This window comes from Heterodontus francisci, chromosome 33 (genome assembly GCF_036365525.1).
Source record: "Heterodontus francisci isolate sHetFra1 chromosome 33, sHetFra1.hap1, whole genome shotgun sequence".
NCBI lineage: Eukaryota > Metazoa > Chordata > Chondrichthyes > Heterodontiformes > Heterodontidae > Heterodontus > Heterodontus francisci.
In genome coordinates, this window is record NC_090403.1 from 10,720,457 (window position 1) to 10,729,973 (window position 9,517).

Sequence of the window (9,517 nt, forward strand, 5' to 3'; positions counted from 1 at the left end):
CAAAAATCTATCAATCTCAGTTTTAAAATTAACAATTGATCACGCATCAATTTCCATTTGCAGAAGAGAGTTCCAAACTTCGACCACCTGAATTTCACCCCTGAAAAGTCTGGCTCTAATTTTTAGACTCCAGACTCTCCCAACAGTGGAAGTAGTTTCTCCCAATCTACCCTATCTGTTCTCTTTATGGTCCCATATTAAATATATGATCCTATACTGACTGTAAGATTCCATACTGACACTTTGATCCTCTACTGACTGCATGACTTCATAATGACTATATGAATCTACATTAATTATATGCTGACTGCACAATCCCATGCTGATTTTGTGAAAACATACTGTCTGTAAAATTCCATACTGACTGTATGATCCCACAATAACTCTGTGATCACATATTGACTATTCTGGTTAATGGGATGTGGACGTCATTGGCAATGCCAGGATTTATTGTCCATCCCTAATTACCCTTGAGAAGGTGGTGGCGAGCCGCCTTCTTGTACCGCTGCAGTCCCTGTGGTGAATGTACACCCGCAGTGGTGCTAGGGAGAGAGTTGCAGGATTTTGACCCAGTAACAGTTAATTTATCAATTAATTAAATTTAAATTTCACTAGCTGCCGTGGTGGGATTTGTACCCATGTCCCCAGATAATTAACCTGAGCCTTTGGATTATTAATCGCGTGATATTACCACTAGATCACCATCTCCCCATTGTTGGAGCTACACTCATCCAAGCAATATAGTTCCAAATCAGTATGGTGTGTGACTTTCAGCGGAACTTGCAGGTAGTTGTGTTCCCATGCATCTGCTCCCCTTGTCCTTCTAGGTGGTAGACTAAAGGACTGCTCGGGTCTGCACTTGAAACCCGACCCGAGTCCGACAGAACCACATCTGATCCAAGCCCGACCCGGCCCAAATCCTTTGATTTTTTTTCCCGCACCTGACCCAACCCCACCACCGGAATGAAGTTGATTACATTAAAGAGGTTGTGCTCTACCTTGGATGGAATCGTTCACTGCAGATAAGTACGGAATCTGGATGCACGTTTCCCACATTGACGTCCTGCTGTTTAAATCTGGAAGCTTTTCTCTCCCTGACCAAAAGGCAGCGCTGTGTCCGACCCGACCCAACCTGACCCGAAAGTTGGACCCCGAAGTGAGACCCAACCCGACCCGAATCTGACACATGTCAGGTCTGGTTGGGTTCGGGTCGGGTAGCCATGCTCTATGGTAGTGGTCATGGGTTTGGAAGTTGCTGTCAAAGGAGTCTTGCTGAGTTGCTGCAGTGCATCATGTAGAGAGTATGATGCAGCCATGGTGGGGGAGGGAGTGATTTTTGTTTTATTCATTCATGGGATGTGTGCGTTGCTGGTAAGGCCAGTATTTGTTGCCCATCCCTAATTGCCCTTGAACTGAGTGGCTTGCTGGGCCATTTCAGAGGGCAGTTAAGAGTCAACCACATTGTTGTGGGTTTGGAGTCACATGTAGGTCAGACCAGATAAGGACGGCAGATTTCCTTCCTTAAAGGACATCAGTGAACCAGATGGGTTTTTACAACAATCAACGATAGTTTCATAGCACTATTACTGAGACTAGCTTTCAATTCCAGATATTTTTATTCATGAATTAAATAATGAATTTCACGAGCTGCCCGTGTCCCCAGGGAATTAACTTGAGCCTCCAGATTATTAGTCCAGTGACATTACCACTAGATCACTGGGCTGGAATTTACAGACCCCCGACGTTGGAGGGTCAACCACCCACACCAGCCCATCCCACCCCACCGCTTGGCGACAGGACCCTCATCTGCATATTTAAATAAATTAAAATTAATTAATTAATCATACTTATGACATTGCAAAAAAATTGATGCTGAATCAGGGAAGTACCAGAACAAGAAGCACCAAGTAGCCCAATCACAGGTTGAACACAATTGAAGAAACGATTCAATCATTAACGCTGTACGCATTGAGCTTAGAAACAAAAAGGGGTAGTTAGACTATTGGGAGTATACCATAGACCTCTGAACAGTCACAGGAGATAGAAGAACAAATATGTAGACAAATTGCTGAGAAGTGCAAAAACAATAGGGTGGTAATAGAGATTTTAACAACCCCACTATTAACTGGGATAGTTTTAGTGCGAAAGGAATGGAGGGAACAGAATTCTTAATGACTCTGTGACAGCATGGATTTGTTAATAGAAGGTCATGTCTGACTAACTTGATTGAATTTTTTGAAATAGCAACAAGGAGGATTCATGAGGGTAGGGCAGTTGATGTGGTCTACGTGGATTTTAGCAAGGCTTTTGACAAGGTCCCACTTGGTAGACAGGTTAAAAAAATAAAGGCCTATGAGATCCAGGGGAATGTAGCAAGGTGGATACAAAATTAGCTCAGTGGCAGGAGACAAAGGGTAATTGTTGTTGGATGTTTTTGCGACCGGAAGGCTGTTTCCAGTGGGATTCAGTACTAGCTCCCTTTTTGTGATAAATATTAACGATTTGGAAGTAATTCTCGGGGGGATGATCAAGAAATTTGCAGAAGGCACATAAATTGGCCATGTGGTTTATAGCGAGGAGGATAGTTGTAGACTGCAGAAAGATATCAATGGACTGGTCAGATGGGCAGGAAGGTGACAGATAGAATTTAATCCAGAGAAGTGTGAGAACAAAGAACAAAGAACAGTACAGCACATGAACAGGCCATTCAGCCCACCAAGCCTGCGCCGATCATGATGTCTGTCTAAACTAAAGCATTCTGCACTTCCGGGGTCTATATCCCTCTATTCCCATCCTATTCATGTATTTATCAAGATGCCTCTTAAACGTCTCTATCGTACCTGCTTCCACCTCCTCCGCCGGCAGCAAGTTCCAGGCACTCAGCATCCTCTGTGTAAAAAACTTGCCTCGCACATCCCCTCTAAACTTATCCCCTCGCACCTTAAACCTATGTCCCCTAGTTACTGACTCTTCCACCCTGGTAAAAAGCTTCTGACTATCCACTCTGTCCATGCCACTCATAACTTTGTAAACCTCATGTCGCCCCTCCACCGCCGTCGTTCCAGTGAAAACAATACAGGTTTTTCCAACCTCTCCTCATAGCTAATGCCCTCCAGACCAGGTAATATCCTGGTAAACCTCTTCTGTACCCTTTCCAAAGCCTCCACATCCTTCTGGTAGTGTGGCGACCAGAATTGTACGCAATATTCTAAGTGTGGCCTAACTAAGGTTCTGTACAGCTGCAGCATGACTTGCCAATTTTTATACTCTATGCCCCGACCGTTGAAGGCAAGCATGCTGTATGCCTTCTTGACTACCTTATCCACCTGCGTTGCCACTTTCAGTGACCTGTGGACCTGTACGCCCAGATCTCTCTGCCTGTCAATACTCCTAAGGGTTCTGCCATTTACTGTATACTTCCCACCTGTATTAGACCTTCCAAAATGCATTACCTCACATTTGTCCGGATTAAACTCCATCTGCCATTTCTCTGCCCAAGTCGCCAACTGATCTATATCCTGCTGTATCCTCTGACAATCCTCATCACTATCCGCAACTCCACCAACCTTTGTATCGTCTGCAAACTTACCAAGCAGACCAGTTACATTTTCCTCCAAATCATTTATATATACTACAAACAGCAAAGGTCCCAGCACTGATTCCTGCGGAACACCACTAGTCACATTGTCCATTCAGAAAAGCACCCTTCCACTGCTACCCTCTGTCTTCTATGACCGAGCCAGTTCTGTATCCATCTTGCCAGCTCCCCTCTGATCCCATGTGACGTCACCTTTTGTACCAGTCTGCCATGAGGGACCTTGTCAAAGGCTTTACTGAAGTCCATGGAGATAACATCCACTGCCCTTCCTTCATCAATCATCTTCGTCACTTCCTCAAAAAACTCAATCAAGTTAGTGAGACATGACCTCCCCTTCACAAAACTATGCTGCCTCTCACTAATAAGTCCATTTGTTTCCAAATGGGGGTAAATCCTGTCTGGAAGAATCTCCTCCAATAATTTCCCTATCACTGACACAAGGCTCACCGGCCTGTAATTTCCTGGATTATCCTTGCTACCCTTCTTAAACAAAAGAACAACATTGGCTATTCTCCAGTCCTCTGGGACTCACCTGTTGTCAATGAGGATACCAAGATTTCTGTCAATTTCCCCCCTTGCCTCCCTCAGTATTCTGGGGTAGATCCCATCAGGCCCTGGGGACTTATCTACCTTAATGTTTTTCAAGACGCCCAATCCCTCCTCCTTTTTGATATCGACATGACCCAGACTATCAGATATCTAGACCATTGGGATCTCTTCAGGGACAGATGGGACCTGTACAAGAAGGATGGGTTGCAACTAAACTGGAGGGGCACAAATATCCTGTCTGCGAGGTTTGCTAGCGTCACACGGGAGGGTTTAACCTAGTGTGGCAGGGGGGTGGGAACCAGAGCAGTAGGACAGCAAGTAAAATAAATGAGGGGGAGCTAGTAAATAAGGCCAATAAGACTGAGCGGAAGAGCAGGCAGGGAGATGTTGCGGAGCACAGCGGGACTGGTGGTCTGAAGTGCACTTGATTCAAGGTAAAGCAGGTAAGGCAGATGAACTTAGAGCTTGGATTAGTACTTGGAACTATGATGTTGTTGCTATTACAGAGACTTGGTTGAGGGAAGGACAGGATTGGCAGCATAATGTTTCAGGATTTAGAAGCTTCAGGCAGGATAGAAGGGGATATAAAATGGGTGGGGGAGTTGCATTACTGGTTAAGGAGAATATCACAGCTGTACTGTGGGAGGACACCTCAGAGGGGTCATGCAGCGAGGCAATATGGGTGGAGCTCAGGAATAGGAAGGGTGCAGTCACGATGTTGGGGGTTTACTACAGGTCTCCCAACAGCCAGCGGGAGGTAGAGGAGCAGATATGTAGTCAGATTTTGGAAAGATGTAAAGGTAACAGGGTTGTAGTGGTGGGTGATTTTAACTTCCCCTATATTGACTGGGACTCACTTAGTGCTAGGGGCTTGGATGGGGCAGAATTTGTAAGGAGCATCCAGGAGGGCTTCTTGAAACAATCTGTAGATAGTCCAACTAGGGATGGGGCTGTACTGGACCTGGTATTGGGGAATGAGCCCGGCCAGGTGGTCGAAGTTTCAGTAGGGGATCATTTCGGGGATAGAGACCATAATTCCATAAGTTTTAAGGTACTTGTGGATAAGGATAAGTGTAGTCCTCGGGTGAAGGTGCTAAATTGGGGGAAGGCTAATTATAACAATATTAGGCAGGAACTGAAGAATTTAGATTGGGGGCAGCTGTTTGAGGGTAAATCAACATCTGACATGTGGGAGTCTTTCAAACGTCAGTTGATTAGAATCCAGGACCAGCATGGTCCTGTGAGGAAGAAGGATAAGTTTGACAAGTTTCGGGTACCTTGGATATCGCGGGATATTGTGAGCCTCGTCAAAAAGAAAAAGGAAGCATTCGTAAGGGCTGGAAGGCTAGGAACAGACGAATCCCTTAAAGAATATAAAGAGAGTAGGAAGGAACTTCAGCAAGGAGTCAGGAGGGCTAAAATGGGTTATGAGAAGTCATTGGCAAACAGGATTAAGGAAAATCCCAAGGCTTTTTATACATATATAAAGAGCAAGAGGGTAACTAGGGAAAGGGTTGGCCCACTCAAGTACAGAGAAGGGAATCTATGTGTGGAGCCAGAGGAAATGGGCGAGGTACTAAATGAGTACTTTGCATCAGTATTCACCAATGAGTAGGACTTGGTGGATGATGAGCATAGGGAAGGGAGTGCAGATAGTCTCAGTCATCTCATTATCAAAAAGGAGGAGGTGTTGGGTGTCTTGCAAAGCATTAAGGTAGATAAGTCCCCAGGGCCTGATGGGATCTACCCCAGAATACTGAGAGAGGCAAGGGAAGAAATTGCTGGGGCCTTGACAGAAATCTTTGCATCCTCATTGGCTTCAGGTGAGGTCCCAGAGGACTGGAGAAGAGCCAATGTTGTTCCTTTGTTTAAGAAGGGTAGCAAGGATAATCCAGGAAATTATAGGCCGGTGAGCCTTACGTCAGTGGTAGAGAAATTATTAGAGAGTATTCTTCGGGACAGGATTTACTCCTATTTGGAAACAAACAGACTTATTAGCGAGAGGCAGCATGGTTTTGTGAAGGGGAGGTAGTGTCTCACTAATTTGATTGAGTTTTTTGAGGAAGTGACGAAGATGATTGCTGAAGGAAGGGCAGTGGATGTTGTGTACATGGACTTCAGTAAAGCCTTTGACAAGGTCCCTCATGGCAGACTGGTACAAAAGGTGAAGTCACATGGGATCAGAGGGGAGTTGGCAAGATGGATACAGAACTGACTCGGTCATAGAAGACAGAGGGTCGCAGTGGAAGGATGCTTTTCTGAATGGAGGGGCGTGACTAGTGGTGTTCCGCAGGGAACAGTGCTGGGACCTTTGCTGTTTGTAATATATATAAATGATTTGGAGGAAAATGTAGCTGGTCTGTTTGGTAAGTTTGCGGACGATACAAAGGTTGGTGGAGTTGCGGATAGTGATGAGGATTGTCAGAGGATACAGCAGGATATAGATCGGTTGGAGACATTGGGCGGAGAAATGGCAGATGGAGTTTAATCCGGACAAATCTAAGGTAATGCATTTTGGAAGGTCTAATACAGGTGGCAACGCAGGTGGATAAGGTGGATAAGGTTGTCAAGATGCATACGGCATGCTTGCCTTCATCGGTCAGGGCATAGAGTATAAAAATTGGCAAGTCATGCTGCAGCTGTACAGAACTTTAGTTAGGCCACATTTAGAATATTGTGTGCAATTCTGGTCGCCACACTACCAGAAGGACGTGGAGGCTTTGGAGATGGTACAGAAGAGGTTTACCAGGATGTTGCCTGGTCTGGAGGGCATTAGCTATGAGGAGAGGTTGGATAGACTCGTATTGTTTTCACTGGAACGACGGAGGTGGAGGGGCGACATGATAGAGGTTTACAAAGTTATAAGCAGCATGGACAGAGTGGATAGTCAGAAGCTTTTTCCCAGGGTGGACGAGTCAGTTACTAGGGGACATAGGTTTAAGGTGAGACGGGCAAAGTTTAGAGGGGATGTGCGAGGCAAGTTCTTTACACAGAGGTTGGTGAGTGCCTGGAACTTGTTGCCGGGGGAGGTGGTGGAAGCAGGTACCATAGAGACGTTTAAGAGGCATCTTGACAAATACATGAATAGGATGGGAATAGAGGGATACGGACCCCGGAAGTGCAGAAGGTTTTAGTTTAGGCAGGCATCAAGATCGGCGCAGGCTTGGAGGGCCGAAAGGCCTGTTCCTGTGCTGTACTGTTCTTTGTTCTTATCTACACTCCCTTCCCTAGACTCAACATCCACCAAGTCCTTCTCTTTGTTGAATACTGGTGCAAAGTACTCAATTAGTACCTCGCCCATTTCCTCTGGCTCCACACATAGATTCCCTCCTCTATCCTTGAGTGGGCCAACCCTTTCCCTGGTTACCTTCTTGCTCTTGGGATTCTCCTTAATCCTGTTTGTCAATGACTTTTTATGACCTCTTTTCGCCCTCCTGACTCCTTGCTTATGTTCCTTCCTACTTTCTTTATATTCCTCAAGGGCTTTGTCTGTCCCTAGCCTTCTAGCCCTTACGTATGCTTCCTTTTTCTTTTTGACGAGGCTCACAATATCCCTCATTATCCAAGGTTTCCGAAACTTGCCAAACTTATCCTTCTTCCTCACAGGAACATGCTGGTCCTGGATTCTAATCAACTGACGTTTGAAAGACATGTCAATATGTCAGATGTTGATTTATCCTCAAACAGCCGCTCCCAATCTAAATTCTTCAGTTCCTGCCTAATATTGTTATAATTAGCCTTCACCAGTTTAGCACCAATTAGTGAGGTGATACATTTGGGGAGGCCAAACAAGGCAAAGGAATACACAATAAATGGGAGGATACTGAGACGTGTAGAGGAAGTCAGATTCCTTGGAGTATATGTCCACAGATCCCCAAAGGTAGCAGGATAGAAGTTGTCATCAACAGTGCAATCAAGCAGCACTTGCTTACCAATAACCTGCTCAGTAATGCTCAGTTTGGGTTCTGCCAGGGCCACTCAGCTCCTGACCTCATTACAGCCTTGGTTCAAAAATGGACAGAAGAGCTGAACTCAAGAGGTGAGGTGAGAGTAACTGCCCTTGACATCAAGGCAGCATTTGACCGAGTATGGCATCAAGGAGCCGGAGCAAAACTGAGGTCAATGGGAATCAGGGGGAAAACCCTCCGCTGGCTGGAGTCATACCTAGTGCAAAGGACGATGGCTGTGGCTGTTGAAAGTCAATCATCTGAGCTCCAGGACATCAATGCAGGAGTTCCTCAGGGGTTCTAGGCCCAACCATCTTCAGCTGTTTCATCAGTGACCTTCCTTCAATCATCAGGTAAGAAGTGGGGCTGTTCGCTGATGATTGCACAATGTTCAGCACCATTCTTGACTCCTCAGATACTGAAGCAGTCCGTGTAGAAATGCAGCAAGACCTGGACAATATCCAGGCTTGGGCTGATAAGTGGCAAGTAATATTCGGCCACACAAGTGCCAGGCAATGACCATCTCCAACAAGAGAGAATCTAGCCATCTCCCCTTGACATTCAATGGCATTACCATCGCTGAATTCCCCACTATCAACATCTTAGGGGCTACCATTGACCAGAAACTGAACTGGAGTAGCCATATAAATACCGTGGCTACAAGAGCAGGTCAGAGTCTAGGAATCCTGCGGCGAGTAACTCACCTCCTGACTCCCCAAAGCCTGTCGACCATCTACAAGGCACAAGTCAGGAGTGTGATGGAATACTCTCCACTTGCCTGGATGGGTGCAGCTCCAACAACACTCAAGAAGCTCGACACCATCCAGAACAAAGCAGCCCGCTTAATTGGCACACCATCTACAAACATTCACTCCCTCCACCACCGACGCACAGTGGCAGCAGTGTGTACCATCTACCAGATGCACTGCAGCAACGCACCAAGTCTCCTTAGACAGCACCTTCCAAACCCGTGACCTCTACTGCCTCGAAGGACAAGAGCAGCAGATGCATGGGAACATCACCACCTGCAAATTCCCCTCCAAGTCACACACCATCCTGACTTGGAACTATATCGCCGTTCCTTCACTGTCGCTGGGTCAAAATCCTGGAACTCCCTCCATAACAGCATTGTGGGTGTACCTACCCCAAATGGACTGCAGCGGTTCAAGAAGGCAGCTCACCACCACCTTCTCAACGGCAATTAGGCCTGGGCAATAAATGCTGGCATAGACAGTGATGCACACATCCCATGAATGAATTTTAAAAAAGGATAGATCATTCAGGTGGTTAAGAAGGCATATGGAATGCTTTCTTTTATTAGCTGACTATTAGAGCAGGGACATTATGCTGGAACTATATAAAACACTGGTTAGGCCACAACTTGAGTACTGTGTGCAGTTCTGGCCACCTCAATACAGAAAGG